The sequence below is a fragment of the Podarcis muralis genome, chromosome 8 (genome assembly GCF_964188315.1).
Source record: "Podarcis muralis chromosome 8, rPodMur119.hap1.1, whole genome shotgun sequence".
Classification (NCBI taxonomy): domain Eukaryota; kingdom Metazoa; phylum Chordata; class Lepidosauria; order Squamata; family Lacertidae; genus Podarcis; species Podarcis muralis.
In genome coordinates this window covers 48,093,172-48,117,930 of record NC_135662.1, presented here as the reverse complement: position 1 = coordinate 48,117,930, position 24,759 = coordinate 48,093,172, and the positions used below count along the sequence as shown (strand labels likewise).

At 42.4% G+C, this 24,759-nt stretch overlaps 2 long non-coding RNA genes across 3 annotated transcripts; one reads left to right on the top strand and one right to left on the bottom strand.

Moving 5' to 3' along the window:
- Window positions 1–4,673: 4,673 nt before the first annotated feature.
- LOC114600738 (uncharacterized) lies at window positions 4,674–9,889 on the top strand. Of its 2 annotated transcripts, none has more exons than XR_003707642.2 (4): window positions 4,674–5,563; window positions 6,971–7,133; window positions 8,817–8,954; window positions 9,773–9,889. It is a non-coding gene; the product is annotated as an uncharacterized LOC114600738 (long non-coding RNA). The 2 variants fall into 2 exon arrangements; XR_003707641.2 differs by having other exon boundaries at window positions 4,677–5,563; window positions 6,971–7,129.
- A 12,355-nt stretch (window positions 9,890–22,244) lies between these two features.
- LOC114600069 (uncharacterized) lies at window positions 22,245–24,556 on the bottom strand. The gene is made up of 2 exons (XR_003707457.2): window positions 24,484–24,556; window positions 22,245–23,295 (listed from the first exon to the last, which is right to left on the bottom strand). It is a non-coding gene; the product is annotated as an uncharacterized LOC114600069 (long non-coding RNA).
- Between the last annotated feature and the right edge of the window lie 203 nt (window positions 24,557–24,759).

Here is a 24,759-nt window from a genome sequence, read left to right as displayed (position 1 = left end):
TCATAGTATTCAATTTGGAGGTCTCAAACCTGAAATTTGGTTGTATTTGGCCAAGATTTTATGACATCATGGTTGATGAATTAATTGTTTCAGGCAATTGTGGTTTCATCCACTCTTATCCATGCTAGGGAACTACACTAATGGGCAGAACACATAAGCTCTCCTTATAAATGTAACAGTCACTCAAGAACATTTTGTCTACTGAAACAGAGCATTTTGCATGCGGTCATGTATTCCAGATACTTTCTGCATATTCTACCTCTAAACTCTCTCTGATCTAACTTCTAAATACGTCAGCAGCACAAATAGCATTGCACCTTCTGCCTAACTCCAAATCACATGTCTTCTACAGATGGACTCTCTACCTATAACCTGACTCTGGAAGTGAAAAATTTATTCAATTTAGCTTGGTGTGTATTGTGTCTGATCTTGCCCTGAACTGCCATTAAGCTAGCTCTGCTGTTAATACGACTACCTGTATTCTGGTCCCCAAACAATATAATTTGTAAGACAGACTCCTTGTAACCACCAATGTTTTACCAAGTGCTTATGACCCATATATTCTGGCCACAAGCTGATGGATATGTACACATAGCCCTTTGAGCTATCTAAGGTCTTGTTCTAGAACAATGTGAACAGAACATATGGGGATTCCATGCATTTTAAATGACATACAGTACAGTATATATAAAGTGAAAAGTAAATGTGTAGCTAACCACGTGCTCACCTGTTGGCATTGCATTTGCAGACCTCTGCTAGTTTTGCTGGCTCAGAATATTGTGCACTCTGCATCTCTGAGCAGCCTTGAAAGTTAGTTTATTTATAGTTGGTCTCTAGCTCACAATAAAGGCCAAGTGTAAACTAGCTCAGAGCTTCTTGCACATAGTCTTCTCTTTCCTGAGCTAAATAGAAGACTCATAATATAAAATATATTTTATTCAACATGTCTCTAAATAGCAGTAGTTGGGGAACATGAGTGAGAGAGTGCTTGCACTCATGTTTTGCTTGTGGTCTTCCCATAGGCATCTGGTTGGCCATCGTGGGTGAAAAGATGCTAGACTTGATAGGCCTTTGGCTTCATCCAGAAGTGCTCTTCTTATGTTAAACCACCTACTGGTATCACATAGGCATAGTCACCATCACATTGCCTTACTGAAGTCTGCCTGATACTAGGTACAGTGGTACCTCGGGTTACATACGCTTCAGGTTACATACGCTTCAGGTTACAGACTCCGCTAACCCAGAAATAGTGCTTCAGGTTAAGAACTTTGCTTCAGGATGAAAACAGAAATCGTGCTCTTGCGGTGCGGCGGCAGCAGGAGACCCCATTAGCTAAAGTGGTGCTTCAGGTTAAGAACAGTTTCAGGTTAAGTACGGACCTCTGGAACGAATTAAGTACTTAACCCAAGGTACCACTGTACTTGCAAGCTGTGCTGAGTATCTGGGACTGAAACTGGTTCGCTAATGGGTGGATTAAGTTCTATGATTTGGGAGCCCGAGAAACAAAAGTTGGTGGGGGGTTTTGTGTCCGAGAAGTAGGAATCTGATTCTGTCACCTGCTTTCCAATTTCTATACAGAATCATTTATTGCTAGTGGTACATTCTTTGAAGCAAAGAAAATAATATTGTATCCCAAGTTCAGTTACCTAACACATTTCTTTTAAAGTTCAGAGAAAACAATGATTAAAATGTTTTCCCTGTCTATCTCAAGGGTGAGTACTAGATATAAAAATAAAACAATCTAAGATATTCCATTACAATTGCAGATATTAAAACACAGTTATTAGACAATTTAAATGGTTTATCTTTTGTCTCCAGAATCCAGCACAAACAGAAAGATTTTACAAAGCTTCCTAAATATATTATATATGAAGGATACAATTCTATGTTAAAATGTACGTCTTAATGAATAACATTGTTCTGCTCTTACTCCTGTGTTCATTTAACTCTATGTTTGGTTCAGTGTGATTTGATTGTATTAAGAGACTGCTAAGAGAATTCAACAATTCTGTCCCATGTTGTTGAAGTGAACGCTTGGGGATCTGAAATGCTTGGAGATCTGAAATGGAGAAGACTATGAATAGGTGATACATAAAGATCAATGACTGGAAAGAAATAGCATCAAAGGTAAAATGGAATGGGGGTGGAAGTAAAATGCTACAGAAACAAACAAGGATGAGAGAGAAAGGAAAAGGATCAAGAGGAAGGGATGAAAAGGAGCTTGGCAAGCAGAAAGAGATGATGAAAGCAGGTAAAAAGCCTCAGGTAAGGTATGCACATTTTTCCCTAAACGGTCAACAAGTCTGAAGCTCTGTAGCCTGAGTTGCATGTTGCAGTTCCGTTTGTAGAATGGAGATCACATAATTTATCTTTTTTGAAACAACTGTGGTACGTTGAAAGTTATACAAGAATCAAAGAAAAAATGCATGAAACACAGAAGGTGCTATGAGGCCGAAGGAAAGGGAAACTTTATTTATTTATTTTTTAAATAAATTTTTATTGAAGTTTTAACAAACACCATAGCATAAAAAGAAAAAAAGAAAAAAAAAAGAAAAAAAAGTAAAAAAAGTACAAAAGATAAAACACGTATAACCTCAATTTTTACTTTCTTTAAACTTACTTTCACGACTTCCTCATACCTTCCCTTTCTGTATTCTAATTTCAGATTCAATTTTCAGCAAATCCTTTCCCTATTTTTACAATAATTTTGGTAACAAATATTTTCTTCCAATTATCCCTTACTGCTTTTAACCCCTTAATAACCAATCCAACATTTTTCTAACCTTCATTAATTTTACAATATTTTTTTAGATACTCTTTAAACTTCTTCCAGTCTTCCTGCGCCGTATCGCTTCCCTGGTCACGGATTCTGCTCGTCATTTCTGCCAGTCCCATATAGTCTATCACCTTCAGTTGCCACTCTTCCACGGTGGGTAGTTCTTGCGTCTTCCAGTACTTTGCGATGAGTATTCTTGCTGCTGTTGTAGCATACATAAAGAATGTTCTATCTTTCTTTAGCACCGATTGGCCGACAATGCCCAGGAGAAAGGCCTCTGGTTTCTTAGGGAAAGTGTACCTGAGTACTTTTTTCAGTTCATTATAGATCATTTCCCAGAAGACCTTAATCTTTGGGCACGTCCACCAAAGGTGAAAGAATGTTCCTTCAATTTCTTTACATTTCCAACATTTATTATCGGGCAAGTGATAAATTTTTGCAAGCTTGACTGGGGTCATGTACCACCTGTATATCATTTTCATAATATTCTCTCTTAAAGCATTACACGCCGTAAATTTCATACCTGTGGTCCACAACCTTTCCCAGTCAGCAAACAAAATGTTATGACCAATGTCCTGTGCCCATTTAATCATTGCAGACTTAACCACTTCATCTTGTGTATTCCATTCCAACAACAAGCTATACATTCTTGACAGATTCTTAGTACTGGATTCTAACAGTTCAGTCTCTAATTTTGATTTTTCCACCTGGAAACCAATTTTTCTATCTGTTTTAAAGACTTCCATTATTTGATGATAATGAAGCCAATCTCTCACTTTCCCTTTTAGTTTATCAAAACTTTGGAGTTTCCATCTGTCCCCCTCTTGTTCCAGAATTTCTCCATATCTTGGCCATTTGGCCTCCATATTAAGTTTTTTAATGGCCTTTGCCTCCATTGGTGACAACCACCTTGGAGTTTTTCTTTCCAGCAAATCTTTATATCTAGTCCAGACATTATATAGTGCTTTCCTGACAATGTGGTTTTTAAACCCTTTATGGGCTTTGACCTTGTCGTACCAAAGATAAGCATGCCATCCATACATATTGTTATACCCTTGGAAAGGGAAACTTTAACAGAGTGGTACAGTAGGTCTTAATTTCATTTTGAAACTGTTCAAATTGGGGTTGTTAAGGGATTTGTACCTGCCATCTCAGCAGACATGTGATCAGTTCCTGATCTACTGCTGAACAGTCGCAGTATCCAGAGGTTTGATCTCCTGTTAACATGTTCCCATTTCTAATCCATTTTTAATGCAAATCATATATTCAGACAAGAAAATTGGGGGAAAGACTTATGCTCTGGCTTGGATTCAATTATGTGCTGACAGTGCTATTTTTTCTAGAAAAAGAGGTGCCGGAACTCACCATGAACACCTCCCTAGTTCTCTTAGAATGGCAATGGCGCCCACCCGAGAGGTGCCAGAACTGAGGTCCAGCAAGTTCTGGCTGGAAGAAAGCCCTTTGTGCTGAGAATAAGTCTGAGGGCTATGATGTCCACCTCATCTTGAAGGAGAGCATTGTGTGCTTCTGAGCTTTGTATTACAAAGTAAGGAATGAAGAACTAACAACATGTATGTAAACCAGCTCTGAGGGCTGCCATTGGAGCTGGCCATCTCAGTACTGGTTGCATTTGAAAAAGGGCAAAGCCATTTTAATCCTGGTAGTGGGGATCTCTAGCCGAGAACAGTTTCACCCCATCTCCCTTACTCTCACTCACCCACACAATCACTAACCTAGGAATTGCTGTAGTGGCAGCAGGGAGACTGTAGCAGTGGCTGCTGATGCCTTGGCAGCAGTTGTTCTCTTTCCTCCACTTACTTACATGATGATCGAGACCAGGACTTTTTTTCAGCAAGAACTTGCTAGGACTGAGTTCCAGAACGTCTCAGGTGGGCACCATTGCCATTATAAGAGAACAAAGGGGTGTTTGTGGTGAGTTCCAGCACCTCTTTTTCTAGAATAATAGCACTGATTGAGACTCACAATATGCCTTGGAGAGAAGTTGTAATTTAATGAACAGTGACGCGCCTACTCTCCATTCTGAGCATATACATATGGTGATCATTATATCAATATTCCTTAATTCTTTGCAGATTTGAATTCCTTCAGTGTACAATTCTGGCTCATTAATTTACTGGTCCCTACCCCCCCCCCAAAAAAAACACCCATTCACAAGGCTACCCCTATTTCCCTCTTCCATCTGGTGTACAACAAAAGAGAAAATCAATTAAACTTATCTAAAGATGGGAATATAAATCTCTTAAATAGCAATTGTATTTCCCATAATGCAGATATATTTATCATTAAATAGATGGGTCATATAGTCACGGACAAATAAGCTTTTATTCTGCTTCTGCATTGATTTTTTTAAAAACCCTACCTCTAACCCACTGGCTTCCATTTATGTAAGAAAACAGCATTTGCCATCAAAGCCTTTCCTTGATATGAAACCACAGAGAAACAACCCATTAAGCTGAGTGACTCTCAGTCAAATACCACTCTGTCATGTGTAGTTTGTGCACAAAACATGGTTTCGTATAGTCGTGATTTGATAATAGGTTTGTACATTGTGTGATATTTTATAACCATTATCCTCTCTAATAGGTCAGATGCACTTTGCTGAAAATGTCTTGGTACATAGTGAGTGGAATTTAAAAAGCTGAAACCGATTCCAGATCTTGTTCATTTTGGAGAGACCCCTGGGAAGAGGCCCTCCTGCTGTAAAACTCCCAGATGCAAAGGGATAAGGCACAGTAGGAAAAGCAGCATACCATCAAGCAGCTATAGGTTAATAGAGAGCTCATGCTATCTTCAATCCATGGTTCCTTTGGTTAAAAGGATCTCAGCTAGCAAGGCAGTGGGAAGCTTCTTTGCAAGTCAAAACCAAGACAGATCTATTGATCTGTTTAATTTGCGGGGGGGGGGGGATATTTTTTTGGAAATCATAAACTAATGTGGAAATGTGGCTAAAGATTTGAGAGAAACTTAAACCAACAGATCCATGCATCCCCTATTGCATGATAATTTGTGACCAGGTTGTCTGTGTCCTGGAAGAGCCACAGTTGGTTCATCCTCCTCCGCTGGCAAAAAGATCCTTCATGCCCTTGGGCATCAAGATATGGAGCCAGATCTAACGCCTCTTCCAACCGTAAATTGTCCAGTGAAAAACCCTCTCCAGAATGCTGCCTCCCACATCAGACAAACCATTTTATGTAGATTATGCTTCAGTTTATTAGACCTCCTACAGCCCTGGTTTAGAGGGAACAATGGTCTGATTCAAAGTTGGGGCATAATTATATGTTAGGTGCAAATACATGTTGAGCATTACCATTACTTTTAAAATGAAAAATCTGCTTTGAGATGAGAGATGTGGCATGTAACTCCTTCCCTACTCAGTGTTTCTTCATTCAAAATTGTACCATTTCAACCAACTTTTTCCTCCCAGGGTTCCAACCCCCCCACACACACACACACATATTTTCAGGTATTTAGACAGATTTGCCCAAACTGACATAGAAAAGTCATTTATTATTTGGTAAAAATTATCTTAAACTTCTTCTGCATCAGTAACTGTCTGCCATGCCATCACTCAACACTGAGTGGGTTCCATAGTGTCAGTCATCCAATTACTAAATTAATTGTCTGTATGAATAAATTGATGCTTTCCATTCTGATACATAAACTTGTTCATCTATATTCAAATGTAAGAATTATGCGATTTCTCTGTATGTATCTCAGTTACCAAATCAAGAAAAAGCCGAATGCGCTTCTGCCTAACTGCCCCAGATAGAACCTTTGCTGAAGTGGCGATAGCAGCATTTGGCTTTGGTTTTGGAACCATTTGCACTTAGCTGCATCTGCTCTGGAATACCACGAGAGCTTGTCAGTCCTATTTAAAGCCTGCTTTTTAGCAAACAGTGGTCTATAATGAGCTGTGTGCCCAGGGCATCCCAATTTATTTCCGTGGAGTTTTGCCAGTGCATCAGAGAGCAAGAACTTGTTCCAGATTTATTAAATATAAGCTGAATAAAAATAAATGAGCCATCAATATACACAAAGTATGCTCTGGTGCTCTTAGATCGCTTCAGGGAAACTTCAACTGTGCATTCTGGCCCCAGGTGTCCTTTCGCTGTTGGGGTGGTACAGGCAGAGACTTGCCTTGCATCAACTAAAGCAGTATGTTACTTTGGACAGGTGGGGAAAAGAACCACAGAACACACCGATTTGACGGTCCAGTATTGCACCAGTGCTAGACAAAGGGACTGTTCCAGTTGTCCTAAGGATGAGATGCAAGGGACCAGAAGTGACTCCACCTTCTCAACCCTGTTCCCATCTTTCCTCCCAGATCCTTGTGTAGGTATGGTTGTTTAGGTAACACAAGAGCTTCCCTAGAGTGTTGTGGCAATGGCAGCAAGAGCTGTGCAGGACCAGTCCAGGAGATTTTGCTGCTTGTGGCAAACAATATCCCCAGTGCTGTACCCTCTGCTGCGGGCACACCCCACCCCACTGCCATGGAGACGGAGGTGGGGGCATGGCTAGGGTGCACTCATCACAGCAGAGGTAGTGGCAGGTGGTGGCAAGAAGGGCACTCCTCAGGCCCTTTTCATGGGTGGGTCCACATCATGGGTGGTAGCCAGGGGCGCCAACCTGGGCCCCAGATTATGGGTGCCCAGCAGTGCTTACAACATAACATGATGTTATGACATCATGTGCATGCGATGGCAGTGCCTGGGAGCCCCAGAAATCATGTTCAAAGGCCTCCGATGCGACTTTTGGGGCCTCACAGAGCACTGGAAGTCGCACCAGAGGCCTCATGGTGTGGGTGCTGAGCACCCACCCAAAAAATTGTAGGTACCCTGGCACCCAGGGCCCCTTATAGTTGGTGCCAATGGTGTCAGCTCGCAGACCAAGGAAGTCAAGATAGCCATGAGACCTGTATGTAGAAGTAGAATGCTTGGTCAGGCTGTGAGTAACATAGATGCAGCAAAGCTAAATTGGTAGGATAGAACTTGAGAAAAGGGAGTTTTGGTTTTTATGGAAGGAAAGGGTTTTAGGAGGGATTCAGATCACAAGTAGCTTGATTGGCCTGAGAGATGGGAAAGGAGACAGGCCAGATACTGACAAAAAGAAGAAAACAGAAGCAAGGCATTTAAAATCAAGCTTGATTATATATGGAGAGTGCAACAAGATCTTCCCATCCAAATTGGTAGCAACTATTGTTTACTGATTCTAAATTGAGCAAGATGGTACTTCCTTTGTGCCAAGAATTATATAGAGATTTCTCTGCCAAAAGGTCCTCAAGTAACAGCTCTTGCATTTTCACAAACAAGGAACAAACCCTGATTACTAGATGAAAAGAGACTAATGAAAAAGGAATATAGGGAGAGGAAGGCATAAACTTAACTTCTGCTATGCAAGCAACAAATAGTAGTGAGAGTAATTAAGAACTGAGTCCACTGGCTACATGTGATAAATTATAGAGCAGTGGCGATTTGCTTTAAATGCGTTCCCTTAAGGGCTGTGTGAATCTATTAGTCAAGAGAGCTCATGCTAAATTGAGGTGAAATTCACCCAAGAATGTGAGATACAAAACTGGAATGGTTTGTGGAATGCTTATTTGGGGTTTTTCAATTGCTTTGCTATTTTTAGATTAATTTTCTTGGAGTAATTGCTCCATCTATTTCCGTTGTTTATGTTAGCTATCTGGTGATAGTCTAAAACCCCTCAATTTTACTTTGCCATCATTTGGCCTTTAGAAATAAATTGTTACCATCTAAACAAAGTTGTTCTGGTGCCCTCTGCATCTCCACTCTGCTGGCATTGTATGAAATGAGATTGAAAATCAGATGGGCTATTTGACCGATGGTTCCTTCCACCTGTAATTGAAACTTGACATCCTCTGAAACTGAGTCAGCAATGATGCACAAGATAGTCCAATTAAAGTCGTGTCCAGTTGCCAGAATTGTCTGTTTATTGAGCAGTTAGAAAGCACTCATAACTCACTAGAACCATTTCTCTGTCTTTTATCTTTGAATGACAGCTTGCTAAATAAGAGCATCACAGGCTGCTTTTATCATTTGCGCTGCAAATGAAGTTTTCAGCTCTGCAGCATCTTTTCACAGCTCTTTGCTTGCAGTTCAAAAGCAATGGCAATGATTGTTTTCTAGCTGGAATTAAGGTATTACCTCTTATTTCTAACTCAGATAAATGCCTTCATCATGAAAATATCTGATACTCAACAAAATAATAAAGGAATCCTAAGCAAAGTTTCTATAGCATGGATTAATTTTAAAGTTAAAACCCTTTGCACAGTGCTAATTAAAAAATCATATCTATATCTTGGACTAGATCCAATGTTCATCATAGGGCCTACTCTGAGTATATGACTTTATATTATATATTTCATTTTATATAATATATGATAAAATATATACAGTGGTACCTCAGGTTACATACCCTTCAGGTTACATATGCTTCAGGTTAAAGACTCCGCTAACCCAGAAATATTACCTCAGGTTAAGAACTTTGCTTCAGGATGAGAACAGAAATTGTGCTCCTGCGGCACGGCAGCAGCAGGAGGCCCCATTAGCTAAAGTGGTGCTTCAGTTTAAAAACATTTTCAGGTTAAGAACGGACCTCTGGAACGAATTAAGTACTTAACCTGAGGTACCACTGTATTATTTTATATAATATATAATATATAACCTAAAGCAGGGGTGTTTACATTGTTTTCTTACCATGCTTTTGCTTTGTTAGTGTTTCTTAAACATTACGCCCATGTTCTTCCAGGATTTATTAAATCCCAAGAATCCAGTTTCCCGATGCCTAGAGATTTAATGTTGTTGGCTGGCAATTTTAAATATTTTTCCAGTCTGCAATTTATGTACTCAGACTCTAGGTTTTTAAATATTAACGTCTTGTTGTTGTTTTAATTTCACTGTGTTATTCTCTAATTAATATTTATTAATTTACTTATTACTTTTCACACTGCAATAGGAGGCACGTGTAAGAGCATTCAGGGATCCTCCGAAATCTAAAGCGGTGGCTCTGCTAGCTGAAATATACAAAGAGGGGGTTACAGCTAGAACAAATGAAGCATTGCAATCACTTGAAGGTGCATTGTCCCAGGGACCATAGGATACAGTTGGCTTCCTCTCTCCATTGGTGGAAAGGGAGGTCTACCCTCATATGCTGCCTCAGGATGACATCAGAAATATCCACTGCCATAGATACTGCAATGGCAATAAGACCCCAAAGGAGCTCTTCCAATGTTGTGTAATGGTTGGATTGGTTGATGCTTCGGATCTACTTGGACCCAAGGGCCTCTTGTTTCCTGGACATGCCCCAGGAATGGGAGGAGAGTATTACCATTACCCTGAAACTGGAGCTCTCGTTTTCCATCCTATTGGAACCAATGGGTATGTGTGTGTGAGCAATTGGCAAAGAAAACAAACAACGTAGGAAAATGGGTGTGTGTGTGTGTGTGTGTGTGTGTGAGCAATTGGCAAAGAAAACAAACAACGTAGGAAAATGTGTGTGTGTGTGTGTGTGTGTGTGTGTGTGTGTGTGTGAGCAATTGGCAAAGAAAACAAACAACGTAGGAAAATGCCACTTTTTGACTGTTTATCCACTATGGACAACCCAATTTGGATGACTTAGTTAACTATATAATCATCATCATCTATCATCACCAATGAATAGGGAGACAATCCTCAGGAGTGCCCCCAAAGCCCTGATTCCCACTGTTAGGATCAAGCAGATAATTTGGTAATACAGCCTGCCTCCCTCCTTCTCTCCCTCCCCCCCCCTCTCAAATTCAATTTAGTAGAGTCACAAGATCAGTGGTGGCTGGTGCATTAGAGTGAAAGGGACACTGCCCAACCTCAGTCTACCCTGAGCCAGACCCCAGCTACTTTCTTTCTTACAGCCTTTCCAGTGGGGAACCCTGTCTGTCAGGTTCCTCCTCCCAGGGGTGCTGACTTGAATAAAATATTGGCGGGGGGAGGGGGCAGGTAAGCCCTGCCCTGCATAATCAGTCACATGACAAGGCATGCACACACCATTTGAATGGTAATGCCCATCAACCTGAGGGTGCCCGGCCCCCTCAAATATTATATCGGGGGGCCCAATGAGTTGGCTCCTATGCCTCTTCCTCGGTCTTAGTGGTGCTCCTTGTGGAACTCAGCAGGGAAGAGGATTGGGGCAGAAAAAGAATTGGTAGGCTCTGTTTGTAACTGACTCTGGCTCTTACTTGCTCTTGCTCCATACCTTCCACCCTACCAGTCCCAAAGGACACCAATCATTACTGGACCAGATACAAAAAGGGACAATTTGGGCAGATGTAGCTTGTCACACAGAGGTTCGAAAGGGTGATTACACCAGTAAACCGTGGTTCTTGTCCTCCATTTGATCTGGTTGCCCCTGGTTTGGTAACTCTTTCAAAGATGCCATTCTACCTATCACTAGCACCCAGTACTAGGGCCAGAGCTAGTCACAAGAAGCTCAGCAGAAATTGCTCATTCCATGATTTAGACCATGAGGCTGAATCATCTTTGACTTACTTCTCCTGAGTAGCCCCTTCATCCTGAGAAAACCCCATGCCATAATGCCCCCCGAACACTTCTATGCCAATTTTGGACCTCCTAGTGTTCTTATTCACATTTAGTGCTCATAGAGTTTACTGAGTGCTTTAGGGCACAATCCACCCAGAATGGTACTGGAACAAGCTTTGAAGCAATAAGCAGGACTAAGGCTGTTTGCAAATTAATTTCATACGTTTTCACCAGGAGAAGCCCCATGTATGTATTTTCCCCATAGGTAGTATATTCTATCATAAATATTGGAATTATTTAGTTATAAAGGGTTATAATGTGGTCAGGTTTTTGAATTGTGTTAGTGGGTTTCCTGAAATGCTACAAATTCAGCTAATTTTAAAGTGGCATTCGTAATACATAAAACATAATTACTTAAAACCTATAAATAATTTCTTGCACATTCTTTTTAACTTTGGTTTGTTTTTATCCACACTTCATTGAGTTTTAAATAAACAAACAGGAGTGCTAAATAAACAGGCATTTATTTTTAAGCTTTATGATTTTTTGTCATAATTTAATGAAGTGCTTATAAGGTGGTTGTGCCTGCTAACCTCTGGGTGGATGTTTGCTAGGATCAGTAGTTAGCACGCGGATTATATTTTCATGTGACTGCTTTAGAGTTTTGGTTGTTTGATTTCTCTTCATGGACCTAAGAGTTACATTGCCATTGGAAGTGGTAATTTGACAGCTGACAACAAAGGACCCAACATCCATGGGGTGCATTTCTTAATTGTCTAGTGAAATCATATATATATGTATACACATACATATATGAATGAAATAAGAGTGCAGTCCTGTGTGGCATTTGCCCATTCTTTGGGGATACGTTTGTAATGGGGGAGAGAAAGGGTTAATAGGCTGACCAATAAGAAAGCCCGGAGGCAGAGCCTACCTGATTTTGAGGCTCAGCCCAGAGGTTTTGACAGTTAGTTCAGTTGGTTCTTTTGGGGGAGAGGCGGGGAAGATAGAGCAGTCAGAGTGAGTTAGAGACAGGGTCAAGACTGAGAGGGAATAGACTGACAGCGCTTCGAATATATTTTTGAAATAAACTTTAATCTTCCTTGTTAACTCTACTGGACTGAGACTCAATACTTCACTGGGGAACCCTGCGTCCCCCCCCAAAAAAAAAAATTGGTGGCAGCGGAAGATTAAAGTAGTGGTGTACAGGCAGTGGCGTAGCGTGGGTTGTCGGCACCCGGGGCAAGGTAAGTAATTTGCGCCCCCTAACCCGTGGATTTGCGCCCCCTAACCTGTGGATTTGCGCCCCCTAACCCTAACCCCCAGATGTTGCGCCCGGTGCGGCCGGCCCCCCCTGCACCCCCCACGCTACGCCACTGTGTACAGGTCAATAATCCGTGAAACGACCGGGGGCTCTGTACGAAGCCACACTCTGTCCCCAATGGTTTGGGCTGCCAAGACAAGGGTTGGGTGTAGGATGGCACACAATGTTTTCTCTGTGGGTCTCTGTTCAATGGAAAGGAGAATTGCTTGAGGAAAAGGGCTGCAGCAAGCCCTGAAATGGAATTTCAGGAGCATTAAATCCCAAAGATTCCCCCAAGAGGCTCCTCAGCCAAGTGATCTTAGAGCTGGCATGGCAAAATCAGAGCACCATCGCCTCACCTTGTACCCCAACTGGCACAAACAGACATGGTTTTGGATGTGGCAGAGGATCTACTGCTCTTAACCTCCTGAACCCTTTTTAGGATTGCTCCATAAGTCTCACTTGAGTTTAGTGTGACTTATGCCCAAGTATCAGTATGCATAGACTTGTATCCCAAGCCTCAGGGCCTAAGATCTGACTCCATATGACTGCAGCAGACCTGTGAGTTAGAATGTAAGGGATGAGGATGGTTTGGAGCAGTAGGTTGGAAATTAGCTCTGAACTCGCAGTGTCCACTTTTCTCCCCCTAGCAAATTTTCAGAACTTTTAGAATGATACTAAACTGTGTCAGAAGAAAAACAAGTCTCTCTCTCTCTCTCTCTCTGGACGTCTGGACGGACAGACAGACATCAAGGCAAGTAAAGAATACAGAATGGAACCTTCTTCTTAGCTGCAACATTTTCACTTTAAAACATCTCCTACTACTTCACACCTGTTCACCGTGACCTGTGTGTAAGCCCTGAACACACTGACTAGCAAGTGTTACTGATTTTAGTGAGGCCAGCTTTTCCAGAAGGGTATGCAGGCTTCCTGTCTCCTTTTGTGGCTCAGTCATCGCATTTACATTTTCACTTTGATATACGAAAGATGGTCCATGTGCTGAACTGGCTTCTGCATATGAATCATCTTCACAGCTTTCAAAACACCATGGATAGGGATGGACAAATCCGTCAGCTTTTGTTTCTCTCTGTTGCTCATTATTCCAGCCTTCAGCTGTTCACATTTCATGTTCCAGTTCACGTGTTGTTTTGAAAAGTGTGAATTAGTTGGGTTTGCCTTTCAATGAGAACTGAATTTAATTTCTCCTCCAACCCTAGTTACAATATATTTTAATATACAGGGTAAACGGAGTCAGGGACTGATTATAAAAAACAACAACTTGGTTTTATTTTAATATGTTCAATTTTTTATGTGCCATCTATTTGCTTAGAAAAAAAGTATCCATCTATTTTGTATGTGTCACTTAAGAATCATATTACATGGTTAAACACCACAGTTAACCATAAAGTATGAATAGATCAGTGTTTCCCAACCTTTTTTGGGCAAAGGCACACTTGTTTGATGAAAAAAATCTCGAGGCACACCACCATTACAGCCCCGTGACGTCAGCGCGCAGCGTCACGCCGGGAGGGACGCACGAAAGTGTAAGTTTCAATTTTTTTTCCTCCCCCTTGCCGGGGAACCTCCAAGCTTTGGGGGTGGGGGGGGGGGAGGAGGCAGCAAAGCGAGGGACTGAGGGACTCCTCCAACGACAAGGGTTGGGGAAGAAGAGAAAGGGCTATTCCGCTCCAGTCACGGGAGGGGAATATGTACTGGCGCAACTGGTGTGCGGTCTTCGGAAAGCGGGGTGCGGGAAGGAAGCCTAGGCTCGGGGTCCACCGACCTCGGCGGAGAAAGGCAACAACCGAAGCTTCCCGACGGTTTCGGGGGAGACGTTCAGAGCTTCCCTGGGAGTTTCTCAGCCTGCCTTTCGGAGGAAGAGGCGGAGGGGGCCTGGGGATGGCGGTGGCCTCGGCCTCGCCCTCCCTCCGTCCCTCTACCTTTGTGGTGGATGCGCAGGTTGTTCTGCGAGAGGCCGATGTAGCTGAATTTGTCCTTCGGGCTCCAGGAGCGCGGCAGCGGCGTCTCCTGCTCGTCCACGGCCGGGTAGAGCTGCTTGAGGCGCCGCTTGAGCTCCTTCTCCTGCTCGTTCAGGGCCGGGTCGCCGCCGTGAGGGAAGGGCACCAGGGCGCTGCTGCTGCTGCTGCCGCCACCGCTCCCGGCAGGCATGGGCTCAGCTGAGGCGGCGGCGGCTGTTGTGGTGGTGGCGGCGATAGCGGGTGGAGGAGGGGGCGGCGGCGGGGCCGAGGTGGCCGGCGGCGGGGGAGGCGGCGGCGGGTGGAGCAGGAGGGCGGCCGAGGCCGGTGAGGGAGTAGGGTTGCCCGGGGCTTGAGGAGCCGTCGCCGGGAGTTGCTGCTGCTGTTGTTGCTGCTGCTGCCCGGACATGCCGGCCTCCTCCTCGTCCGCTGTCTCGCGCTCCTCCCTTTTGCGCGCGCTGCCCCGCCGCCGCCCCATTGGCCGGGTCCTGTCAGCTGATTCTGTGTTATTTCCTGTGTGTGTGTGTGAGGGGAGAATGGAGAGAGAAACCTCGGCACCAGCACCGCGGAGCCGCCCCCGGCTCGACGCGGATCCTCGCCGCCGCCGCCCCGCCTCTCGCCGCCCGACTCGCCCGCCTCCCTCCCACGGCACACCAGGCAACGTCTCGCGGCACACTAGTGTGCCGCGGAACACCGGTTGGGAAACACTGGAATAGATGAAACCTCTCTCCAGTGAGGTGTGGTCTTTGAAGATGTGGCATATAATATGTATCAGGGATGGGGAGCTATGGCACTCCTGGTGTTCTCCAACTCCCATCAGCCCCAGCCAGCATGGCCAATGGTCAGGGATGATGAAAGAGTCCTTTGTCATCTTGAGTCACCCATTATCTACATGGTCAAACACAACGTGATGAGGGCAAGAGAGAGGAGAGAACAAAATGATGTTATTATACAGAAATGGGCTTGTTCGCTCATTACTGAACTGATAAGGCACAGGATGCAGCTTGGCCATATGTTTTTCTAGGAACAATTTGATCAGTGGTCACTTAAATTCTCTTCGCTTGACGACTCAGTTTCTCCGTCATTCTATTTACCTTGGAGAGTTAAAAGAAGAAGAAGAGTTTGGATTTGATACCCTGCCTTTCACTCCCTTTAAGGAGTCTCAAAGCGGCTCACATTCTCCTTTCCCTTCCTCCCCCACAACAAACACTCTGTGAGGTGAGTGGGGCTGAGAGACTTCAAAGAAGTGTGACTGGCCCAAGGTCACCCAGCAGCTGCATGTGGAGGATCGGAGACGCGAACCCGGTTCCCCAGATTACGAGACTACTGCTCTTAACCACTACACCACACTGGCTCTCAAGGATAGGGTTATAGCAAGCCAACTAAGTTCTACTCAAAGTAGTCCCATTAAAATCAATGGGCCTGACATGTCCAATACTTTATTGTTGTTATTGTTGTTATAATTTTTTTATTGGCTTTACAAGATTTTATACATTTTAACTTTAACCATGTCAAACATTAAAATAAAAGGTTCTATTGAACCTTCGGACCTTCTTCCCTCCCTCCATGGTTTCCATATTCAAGATAACGTTTTCTGCATCTTTTCCTTTATCCATCTGTTAAATATCTATAGTTACCATACTTAATCCCACATTACAAGTGTCATAACACCCCTGCCAATTATTTTAACTGTTTACAGTGGTCTTTTAAGTAAATTAATAATTTATTCCAGTCTTTTAAAAATACTTGATCTTCCTGGAAGACATGTCCAATAAATTCAATAGGTGCAATCTGATGCTGGATGCAATCCATAATTTAAATGTATATTATCTTAGTCATGCTTTTAATACTATTTTGACTTTCCTTTTTACATTTTGTTATGATAGGTTATGGTTATTATGACTAATGCATTTATGACTAATGATTAATTATGATTAATACTTTACTCATAGTATCAAGAAACTGACCTTCTTTTCTTATGTGTGTACGGAAATCCCTTGTAGCAAAACAAAAGAGAAGAAAGAATAACATTACATGGGTGAAACAAAACGTAATCTTTTCCGTAATGTTTCTGGACCTGCTCATGAGCAATATGTGAAGAAACAATAGCTAAGAATACATTGTTAAAATGTACTGACCCCAAAAAAGACTTCTGATATTTCTTTCTTTGAGAATTTCCTTAGCAGTCTTAGGTCCAAGCAACATCTAATTGCCATAACAGCAGAAGCCTCTTTTATTTTATTACTTGATTCATATTTTTAAAGGTGGTTACATAGTAATCCATTTATGTGCAGATTTGCCTAAAACGTATGGAAAATCTAGGTGCGCAAAGTCTTTTGGCTGCTGTCTTTTTAAACCAAGTATTAAAGTAAGGCGATATGATTTGTCTGAGACTGATAAATCCCGAGTGACTCAGCCATTACTATTGCTAGCATGTATATCAAAACTAGTTTCGGCATGGCTGAAATCAAGCAGGTGGGACCTGATTGGTCCCCTTAGTAAGAGACTGTGGGCAGCAAGTAAGAGTGAGAAACAATTATTTTAAATAGGCATATTATATAATTATAGAAACCTTTATTTGAAATAGTTTCTAATTTACCTTTTTAGTGCAAGTTATTGGAGATGGTGGTCACCTCTCAAGTCACGTCAGTCTTGATTATTTGGGTCTTTAAACCATGGTAGATGGGTGAGGCCTCCCACCTACCAATCACCGAATATCACAATGTTATCAGGTGGGGGAAAAACTTTTATGGGCACTATGCCAACTGAGAAACCTTATTTGCTTCTCTAGCTTCAGTGCAAGCCAGCAACCAAAATGAGCAAAGCTGGTCAACGTGGCTGGTGTCACAATATGCAAAAGCTACTCTATACTGAGTCAGACCATTGGTCCATCTAGCTAAATGTTGTCTACACTTTCACAGCTCTTCCTGGAGGCTTCAGGGATGGAACTTGGGACCATTTGCATGCAAAGCAGATGCTCTAACACTGAGCTTTCCTTCCAGGTAGGTCGACCTCATGTCAGCTGCAGCTCCTGGTTTTACAACCGGGTTTGTAACAAGATCATTAAAATAAAATAAAATAAAATAATAAACCTCTTTGCTTTTTCTTGTACTTGTCCACAAGGCAGCATTTCATATCTCTCCCATGTGTGTTTTGCTTGTTTTAGGCAGAAAGAATTTGCACTGCAATGCACATAATCTGCTGTTATTACTTACGTATTGTCTATCCTATGCTCGACCCTTTGCTTATTATGCTTTCAATCCTCCCTGTCTTTGTAATGCTGCACCAGTGCAAACTCCCCTCATGTGAATGGCACTCATGCTAGCACAAGTGTCTGATGATCAAACAGCAATTTATCTCCCTAAGGAGACCTATAATTACAACTAGGTCACTGTAAGGCCATACACAAGGCTACAGAACCAAGCTATTGCCTGAGAAATATACCTCTCCGCTTTCTACTTGTACATAATTGGATTTCTAGTTGCCCTAAGGGCTTTTGCTTTCCTTTTGCCCCTTCTTTAGCAGCCACTTATTCTTCACCTTTCCCTCCTTTTCCTATAATTGTGTTCTGACTGTATTTCCCTCCTCATCAACGCTTTTATTTTCCTGCCTCTCGTATATCTTATAGTTCAATGTTTTATCCAGCTCACAACTAGAAGAGAAGGGTTGAGTTTTATAGAGATAACTTCAAGCACCAGACATAACCCACCTGAAAAAGGAGTACTTCAAAACATTTATTCTTCACATTAAATATTATTTGGCCAACTACAGTATAACAAAAGGGAAAATCTCTGTTTTTTTTATCTTCAAGAACAATAGAATCATGGAGTTGAATATAATTGTGGCCGTCTCTTTACTGAAGAGATTTTGGCTAAGAAGATGAATTTACTAGTGGAAAAGGAGAGCTGGGGCTTGTTGTCAACCCCACTTCCTGCTATAGGCCTCTGCTGCATTGGACCTGCTGTTCTGGATATCCGCCAATCCTTTCTAGAGCAGATTTCAGGGAGTGCATTCCCCCTGCCAGCAGAGAGAAGCAAGATTTGCCAGAAATGTTCTCTCTTCCTCTTCCATTACAGAGAGGCACCTGTTGGATTATATTCACAGAAAGATGGAACTGGAGCCATCCCATAGAGTCGGACAAGTACAAGAATTAGCTATTCCATCTCCTCACATAGACAAGATTCTGTAGACCTGAACTATTATTCTTCTCAGGTCTTTTCCCAGTTTTCTAAAAACAAAACAAAACAACAAAACTTCCTATAAAGGAGATTTATAGCTTCTTTAGGTAACTAGCATTGTTGCCCCAAAATAATTCCTAAAGATAGTTTTAAAAATACGAATCCTAAATCTGTTTGTTTCCAGTATGAGCACTGTACTTTTTGCTGTTGCCTCTGGGATGTTTCCTACATTGTGTCTGATGACACAAAAACACTTTAGCAAAACAGCCAGTGTCTTAAACTGCCGTGTGTGAAGGAAGGCAGGCTCCTTAGTAGTACTATTCCCTACTGCTGCTCCCTGGAGACAGTAATCTTAATCAACTATCCCTACTGGACATTGAAAACACAGAAATAACTTGTGAAGGCATGTCCACACCATCCATATGTAATGTGAGAAGTAGCCCTCAGCAGTTCTGGTAAAATCTCAGCTTTTTAGATATTTGAATGCTTGTATTATTTGCCCTATCTGCTATCATGTTGCACATACCCAGTTCTCTGAGGCTATTCTTTGATGTAACGAATTCCAGACCCGTTATCAGCTTTGTTGTTTTCTTCTCAGTGCAGCTAAAATAAATGACGTGTAGCTCTTTGAGAAAGGCAAATATGTTCAACATTTAGCTGCATACAGTTTAGCTGAGCCCTGGAAAGGATCCCCATACTTCTCTTGGCAGATATGCCTTCAATGTGGACACTCTCAAAATGTGCCTGCTATACAGTTTGGAAAGTGGCCGTTTGTTGTTCTAAAAGGTTTGAATATTTTGAGTGTGTGTGTGTGTGTGTGTGTGTGTGTGTGTGTGTGTGTGTTTAAATGAGAAAGTAAGAGACAGCCAAATACAATGACTAGAGAAGGAAAATCACATTGCTGTGTTCACATTACTCTCCCCCTCCCTTGCTCTATATAAATGTGTATGTGTGTGTGTATATATGCTGTGAGGGGATAATAGTGCCCCCAACTGGATATTCATCATTAGAACTGGAAAGAAATTTAAAGGATCCTAGAACACTAAATTTTAAATTATTCTAAAGCTTCACAATGGGCAGTGACAATATATAAATGCCCTGAGCATGAATGGAATTCCTTGTTTTCTCCCAGAAGGAGAAGCATAAAGTCTTGTCTGGGACATTACAAGACCTTTCCAACAAAGTTCTGAGATAGTTCTGTCACCCTCCTCTCTCACCATGATGGGAAATTTGTTGATTCATTTCCGTTTCCTTCCCAATCTTTCCTCAGATTTCTGAGATGTGGTTGGCTGCTCATACAATGCTATCCTGGGGCTGAACTGTGCCATATCCCTCCTCTTCCTTCTGTGAAGTTTCTGTGAACATTTTCCAAGCTCAACTCCATCAGCCTAGCTATCCCTTCCCCACTCCCCCTATTAAAGTCACAGCAAGGCCAAAGTTCTTTAGTCTTTCTTATGCTGAAAGCTTGAGGAGACTCTGTTGCACATCATGAGAATGTACTGACAAGTGATATAGCATTTTATCCTTTAATGCAATAAACCCCTTTGATCATCTCTAGGGAGAGGTCTCAATTTCTAGACTGTGCCTGAGATTCACTATGAATAAATTGAACATCAAATAAAACCCTTTCACCTGTATGCAGAAAATTGACACATCAGGGAGAAAAGCCCAATGTGCTAGGTTTCTACGTGCCAAGAGTTTTTATGAAGGCCACCCATAAGAAACAGCAAACAGCCTTCTCCTTTCAAGGACCACTGATCTTGTGATGAAACAGATCTTATCCAGTGCTCTCAAGTTTCTTTTAAACTAACTTCAGTCTCTGATGGACCAGTGCAGTATGCAAGCAAAGTTCAGATTATTACTCAGGACAAGTGATAAGTAAAACAGACGCTTGTGGGCACTAAGGAAATTGTTTAGGGTTGAAAACATTATTTTAAGGAGGAGAAGCTGAGAAAATTTGCTGTTGCTTTTCTGGTTGTCTTTGTTTTCCACTTTTAAGTTTAGCAATATAAATCCACACAATACGTTTATATATATCTACACAATACATTTATTGTATATATCTACACAATATGTTTAAAAGCATAGATATTTTCCTGTGAAGGCAACAGAAGCTCAGGTGGCCTTTGTGGCTTTGAGTGCCTTTTATCAGCTTAGTCTGACACACCAATTGCAACCCTACCTGGTCAGAGACGCCCAGGCAGCAGCTAGCCATGCTCTGGGAATAATACGTTGTGCATGAAACTGCCTTTGCAAATGGTCAGGAAACGTCTGTTGATTCAGGAAGGGTTGTTAAATTGTTCACTGGGGGCTGACTACAGGTGATTAGCAGCCGCATTGTATGTTTTTTAAATAAAATACCTGGTGTGTGACAGTACCCAGGGCGAGTAGGTTTGAACCTTCTTTCCCCAGCTGCAATCTCCAGTGCTAACTCCCCACCCGCCTTACAGGGTAATTAGCATTAGCAAAAAGGCTGCCATTGGCATTTACTTTTTAAAAACACAACATGTGGTCATTAATTAAATTAAGTAGCTGAGTCCCAGTACTGAACAATTTGAAAATATTATGCCACTGCTTCGTTCTCTGTGCTAGCTTCCACTCCATTTCTGTGCCCAATTCAAAATGCTGGTTTCAGCCTTTAACAGCCCAGGACCATAGTACCTGAAAGATAGCCTTCTCCTCTATGTGCCTATTTAGACTTTGACAATATTAACTTCTGAGGCCCCTCACTGGGTCCCCCCCCCCCTGTCAAATGAGGTGGGGCAGGTGGCTGGGCCTTTTCAGTGGTGACACCCTGGTTGTGGAATGCCAGCGAAAGGTGCTTTTCTTTTCTTAGGTCTTTTAAAAACACCTTAAAACTTTTAATCAACAACAACAACAACAATAATAATTTATTATTTATATCCTGCCCATCTAGCTGGGTATTTACTGTTTAAATCTCCTGTTTTATTGGTTGGTTGCTCGGAGATCTACTCAGAGTAAACACATAGAAATTAATGGACCTAAGTTAGTCATATTCATTAATTCCAATGGGTCTCTTCCCAGTGGCACTAGCAATGGGTGAAACTTTTAGCATTTGATTAATACTGGAAGTTGCCCAGAGACCATTGTTATTGAGTAGAGCTTAAATATGGCAATAAAATAAATAGAATAGAATAAAACAGCCACACATATTTTGATTTCCCAGTCCCTGCCGCACCTGTTTTCATCTGATTTTTATGATGTAGATCACCCCTGAGTGGAATACAGTTTTCCAATCCATAGTGTTTTGTTCGAGTGGGGCTTTGAGCTTTTGATGTTCAGAAGCAAGAACTGTATCTGTGCCATTTGCAAGAGGCAGTCCTCTTCTGGGCCTGCAGATCTTTGTAGTCGGATGCAGCAGCCTTCTGCAGGTGTGTGAGAACTCTGAACAGCCCCTTATGCCCACGTAGGGAGCACTAACATGTTTACAAGTGAATGCTGCATGGAGTGTCTTTTATTGAAGTATGAGCAGCTGCCATTATGCTCTGTTCCCAGAACAAAACCAAAACATAAAAGGGCTGAAAGAGGCTGCTGCAGAAGATGCAAAATAAAGCTGCCTTTTATCTTTCAGCAGATTATATGTATATTTAATGAAAGGAAATCAAGCAGGTAATAAAAGGCTGGAAAATTCAAGAATTGTGCATTTTGCAAAAACACCCCCCACAGAAGCTGAGGATACCCTTATGTCTTTCCTGTTCTCCCAGTTCGTTCAGTTTTCAGCGAGTCTTGTAATTGGACAGGTAGCCTTGAAAGAAAATACTTCCTTTCTCTAAAAATAAAAATAATAAAAATATGTTGTAAGATGATGTTCTGTTGGCTTGCTTGAGAAGAAACAGCTCTTTTCCCATTGTTAAAAACTTTCCTAGCTTAGGTTAGGGACAGAGGTAAATGCTATCCCGCTGGCTAAAGGCCAGATTGGTACATTTTACAAAAAGCATTTGGAATGAGTACAGCTGGAAACTAAAGGGAGCCATTTTCAGATGGTGGACAAAAGAACGGCTGGAGCCAAAAGGAGGAAGAGCGGCTCAGGAGGCATCACGGTGACACAGACAGCAATGCTGGTTGAAAGGTGGGAAAGAAAAATAAAAAAAGCTGCCTTGAAGTTACAGTTTCAGTCCTGGGGTTTGTTCATTTCAGTCTTGGGGTTGGTGGTTTTTTTGTTTGTTTTTTGGACCACAGACAAATGTTGGAGGGGGAGTGAAATTCCTGGAATGGAACTGCATAATTTCGATACAATAAATTGCTCTTTTATACCTCTACCCAGACTACAATTGGTGGCCCTGGCAATCTTGCCACCCAGGACAATGCTGTATTTTAAAAGAAGTGGCACCCCCCCCCCCCAGCTCTCAGGATGTTCTTGAGGAATTGCCTGAAACATTTTCAGAAGAGGTGAGAGCTTGTACCACAAAGAGGAGAAGGATGACCACCAGATCAACATATTGAATTAGTGCAGTTGCCAAAGATCTGTTTCCAGTGTCAGAGGTCAGCCCTGTGAAAATGCAGAAGAATGCCAAAACATTGCATTAATGGCAAAGTGCAGGCATTTTTCCCCTCGCCCCTGGTGATGATTGTGGCTTGTTCAGCTTGTCTAGGATCCCCTTGTGATTTAGAACCATGGAGGTTCAGAGTTGTAAGTGAAATGGGAAGCCAGCCAAGCTCAAGGGGCTCCCTGCTGCAGATGTTCAGTCCCCAACACATGAGGGGTGACGAAGTGCATGTTGATGTTGTCTTTAGGGCTCATGTGAACGTCTTAAGCTGTGTAAGTGTGGAACAAGAAGCAGAGCAGGCCTAATTCCCAATTTGCCATGCTGGTGATAGGTAGGATACAGCAGAAGTTTAAGTCCACTCTGCTCTGCTAGGCTGTGCCACTGGGAGCTGCCATTGCATAGGCTTGACCATGAAAAGCATGGGCTGTAGGCTGCAGAACATCCCAGAAAGGAGGTGTTTTGGGGTGGACCCAGGCCACTGGAACCTAAGCTCCCAGCAAAGAGTGATATATGTGCCTCTCTGATCAATCAATAGCTTTATTCCTCCCCTTCTGTCCTGGAAGACCCAATGGCAGAGCTTTGGAGCAGCAGCAGTTCTACTGATCCATACAGCCTTCCTGATCCTGGCCAGGAGTTAGGATGGCAGCCATAGTTGCTGTATTACAAATTGTAATGCCATGAACCTGTTGGGTATAGCAGACCTGTAGGCAAGGTCAGGCCAGTGGGTGCAGCACCCTATGTAGAACCAATGCTCTGGCCCACCTAATAGTTTTTCAGGAAGCAGGCTTTTGAATATGTGGAAATTTCCCTTTGAAGAGCTGCTTTTTAGAATACAGTGTTGCCTCGCAAGACGAAATTAATCCGTTCCGCGAGTCTCTTCGTCTTGCGGTTTTTTCGTCTTGCGAAGCACAGCTATTAGCGGCTATTAGCGGCTTAGCGGCTATTAACGGCTTAGTGGCTTTAAGAAAAAGGAAACAAACTCGCAAGAACTCGCAAGACGTTTCGTCTTGCAAAGCAAGCCCATAGGGAAATTCGTCTTGCGGAACGACTCAAAAAACGGAAAACTCTTTCGTCTTGTGAGTTTTTTGTCTTGCGAGGCATTCGTCTTGTGGGGCACCACTGTAAGGCAATTCCCGTTCAATGGCAGCTGTTTTTTCTCAAAGTAGTAGTGCTCGACCCATCTGACTCACCCTGACATCACAAGATTCACTCAGGTGGATTTTTCAAGGTTGCTTTCAGCTTTATGACTGAGTGATATGGCTGAAAAATAAAGCAAAATAACCCTTTAGTTCCCACAACTGTGAACACTTCAGGGCAAAGCAATTCTTATTCTAGTTATCTATCTATAACAACTAACAGACAATGACATACACATAGTCGTTTTGAGGTTGGTCAGAGAGAGAGTATAGAAATGTATCTTGGTTTTGAACAAATCCATTCATATGTTTGAAGCCACGCCTGGAAAT